Source organism: Mus pahari, chromosome 6 (assembly GCF_900095145.1).
Source record: "Mus pahari chromosome 6, PAHARI_EIJ_v1.1, whole genome shotgun sequence".
Lineage (NCBI taxonomy): Eukaryota > Metazoa > Chordata > Mammalia > Rodentia > Muridae > Mus > Mus pahari.
Genome location: NC_034595.1, coordinates 105,801,788 through 105,805,841, shown reverse-complemented (window position 1 = coordinate 105,805,841; position 4,054 = coordinate 105,801,788).

Genomic DNA, 4,054 nt, shown 5'->3' with positions numbered 1-4,054 from the left:
AAACTAATGGAGTCAAAGCCATTAGGAGTGACATGGAGCCTTATGTGGGGAGACTCTGCTATCAGCACCCAGAACATGCTTGATGACCCTGGAGTCAGCATGAGATAAATCAGGTAGACCAGTCATGACTGACATCGCTTTTCCCCTGGTCACCTCCTAAACCCTTCATTCTGATTAAATTGCAGGGGTCAGTTTTCTGCCACCCAGGCCCATACATACTTTGCCTGTAAGTCTCCAGTAAAATATCCATTGTATTGTTCTACATCTGTTGGCCTCTGACTTTGCTCTGACTACATCTAGGGCCTCGTCTTCAAACACAAGGCCCAGGTTGCCCTGGAATAACGTCGATAATGGAGCTGTGAATTTAAAAATGAGATGCTAGAATTACTGGGAGATGTCAGAGTGGTTGTTAAGCAAGATTTAGGCACAGCGGGCCTGAGAGATGCTCTTCTTGGTGCTGACTGGGTGGACATTCAGGAGCAGGGACATGAGCAGGGCCTGAGACACTGCCACCTTCTCTGCCACTGCAGATCCCTCTTCTCTCTGTTCTGTTCTCCTACAGCAACACAGGGTGTACATACTTAACCAAGCACAGGCAGAGTTCACATTCCCCCAATAAATGGATGCCTGGGCACAGCACCCTCTTCCTACTGCTCCTTGAGATGGCCATCTGAGGGTGCAGAGGGGTGACCCCTGAAGTCAGAAGACACCTCAGGCTGGGAACATCTTCCTTCTCACCCACTTTTGCCCTTCATGGTTGTCCAAATTCTGCCTTTTTTATGGCTGGGGAGGGGTACCAAAAATTCTCGCCTCCTTTTTAGCGAAGCTAGCCATCCACTGCAGTAAAACACTCTCTTTCTTCCAGTTCCTAGTGCATTACCTGGGGCTTCTCACTGCAGTCAAGTGCTCTAATCCCGGCTGTTGTTATTTATTTATGTCCTGTTTATCCTGATTTGTCTGGTGTGTGTGTGTGTGTGTGTGTGTGTGTGTGTGTGTTTACTAGAAACCTAGAAACCCTACTTCATGTGCACGGCCTCTCCAGACACCTGACAGGATACCCAGGTCTCGGTAACGCACACATTTATCCTATGTAGATAGTATCTGTTCTCACAGAGGAGGGTGAAGCTGCTTATGGGGGAATTCCAAGGGGAAACTTTGGGATGGGATGGGGAGCCAGAAGCCTACTGTCCCATCCTGGGTGTCTCCCCTTCAGCCACATGTAGCCCTCCATTTCTACTTTGCTTCATAGGCCCCTAAGCCTTCAGGGCTGGTGCTGACCTACCACCACGACCACAGTAGTTACCTTGGCAGACTGGGCTCAGGCACTCTGCTGAGATGCTGACTAAGCAGCTGAGATGCTGACGCACATAGGCTAGGAACAAACCAAGAGTCAGTCTCTTGCACAGGCCCAGTCTCTGGAGCTGATGCCCTAGGCCTCGGCCACGGCACTCGGCAGACTCCACACACTCTGGTGAGTCCTGCCCAGGCCTCAGGTGAGGCTCCCCACTTTCCTTCCCTCCTCCCTGCTGTCCTCTGGCACCAGGCGCCGGCTCCTTGACCCATTCCTACCAGCTTCTGTGGACCACACCATACTCCCAAAACATTTCCAAGGCAGTCTCTTCAGAGGCCCCACGACAGGGGGGACCTGCAGGGCACAGGAAGCAGGGGCTACCTGGAGCAGAGACCTGTTATGCGGAGGCTTCAGTAAAGCCCCAAGTGTTTCACACACAGCCCTGAGATCCAGGGTTAGGGATCCTGGCAGCTGAGAGGAGCGACTTCCACCCTGTTACCTAAGCTAGACCTAGGTAGTACCTTCTTTTTGGTTAGTCTTCAGTGCCTTATCTAGGGTAACTAGACATTTGCTCATGCTTTCTAAACAAAGCTCACACAATACATGAAGAGAAAGGAGCTGGGCTGAAAACCCAGCCGTATGGCCTACAGTTGTTCTGTCTTTCTAGCCATCCACTGTGGCTAAGACAGCATAGTCTTGCCCTGTGACCTGTCTTACAGGGCAGGTATTACCATGGTACAGGCTGGAAAGGCTGCAAATCAGGGGAAACCACCGCCACCGAGAAGCAGGCGTGTTATAACCCTCCCGCCGTGCCACCAAGGCCACCTGGGGAAGCCCCAGGGATGATCAGCAAGCAGAAGAAGCAAGGTCCCTACAGGTGAGAGCCTTCATGTAGTTTCCATGGGAAAGGCCAGACAAGGTCACTGAGCAGGCATAGGCTAGGTTTGTATAGATGATGGTTTTCTAAACTTTGAGGTACCGGGACCAATCGTGGTTGACCGTCATGAACTCTGGGGTCACATGCTGAAGACATGGTGTGGGTTGGGTGATGTAGGTGATTTTACAGATTCTGGTCTGTAAGGGCCAATCTTAGCTCTGGGGCTCTGGGGACCATTGGTCTGAGGTATAAAGGTCTCAGAGGATACCTCTAGGTGGTGTGACAGAGAGGAAGATATTCTAAAGACTCATTTGTTCCTCTCATTGACTCTCAGACTATTGAAATAGTGGACCCCCAGGGGACTGAAATTACCTCAGAATTCTCATCCCTTGAGAGAAGAATGCCTTGAGCATGGACCAGCAAGAAGAGAAACTGTTCTGGAAAGAGGCTTCCAATTTGTCATGCCACTTCACAGGAGAGGTGGTGATAGGTGGGACTACACCTTACCCAGGACTGCTGAATAACTTTGCTTCAAAGGTATGCATAACTTTGGCTTCCGCTTTAACCTCAACCTCAGATCACTACTAGAAAGACAGACTTGCCGGGGTCACTGGATATCTTTCCCCTTTCCCAGTGTGGCCATCTGCAGACTCCATTCTCACTCATCTCCATTATCACTTCCTAGGCACCTTCCTTCCCACCTGCCACCCCTTAGCCCATCCCTGCAGCTCCTATGGACACACCTCATTCCTGGGACTCTTCTGAGGCGGCACTTCAGAGGCCCCAGGGGCAGGACCTGCAGGGCAAAGGTCTTCAGCACCCAATCTAGGGTAATTAGACATTCGCTCCTATCTCTCAGGGAAAGCTACATAATAGACAAGCTGGGCTGGAAACCCAGCATGGTGGCCTAGTGTTGCCTGGTTGCTCTAGCTATCCACCTGAAGAGACAATGCAGCCTTGTCCTGTGGCTCACTTGTAGATACCACCATGATTCAGGCAGGTAATAAAAAAGTTAAATCACCCCCTCATGGGCTGGAGTCCAAACTGAGCTTGTTGGGCACAGGCTCCGGCTCTAAGTCCAACAGTGCAATGGTTAACATCGATTATTAACTTGATAGGATTATTAACTTGATCATGGAAATGAACTGGGTTGAGGTGGGTAGACCCAGCCGAATTCGAGGGAGCATCCTTCCACGGGCAAGGGTCTGAATAAAGCTCAGGAAAGAAGCTGAGCACCAGCGTCCGTTGCTAAGCGTCCTCACTGCACATGCAAGGTGACCAGCCAACTCATGCATCTGTGTTTCTCACCATGATGGACCCGAAACCAGGAACCAAAATAACCCCTTCTTCCTTACATGTTTTCCTGTCAGGTGTTTGAGCCAAGCACTGAGAAAAGTCACTCATACGGGTGGGCTTCAGACTGGCCAGTCTGAACATAAATTGCAAACTCACCGGTTCCTGAATTTAGGAGTTGGCTCCTCCCAAACGGATAAGAGAGTCTCCAGATGTCAAGCCATCAGAATGAAACCATGTTCAGGACAGGCATCTACTGTGGGCCGCTGGCTACAAAGTACAGGCTGCTTTCAGGGTCCCACTGCGCCTCTCAGGTAAATGTGGCTTGAAGGTACTGGTTCTGGTGACCCCTGGCTCATTGTAAGTACAGGGAAGGGGGTGGGGCTGGTGTGCTGGCTTAGGGAGGAAAAGGCTCTTGCTTCCAAGCTAGTGGCCTGCAAGTTGTCCTGTGATCTCTGCATGTGAGCTGTGACCCATGCTCACATGTACACAGACACACAGGCTCACATGTACGCAAACACACATGCTCACATGTATACTGACACACATGCTCACATAAATGTAATACTCCTGCAAGTTGTCCTGTGATCTCT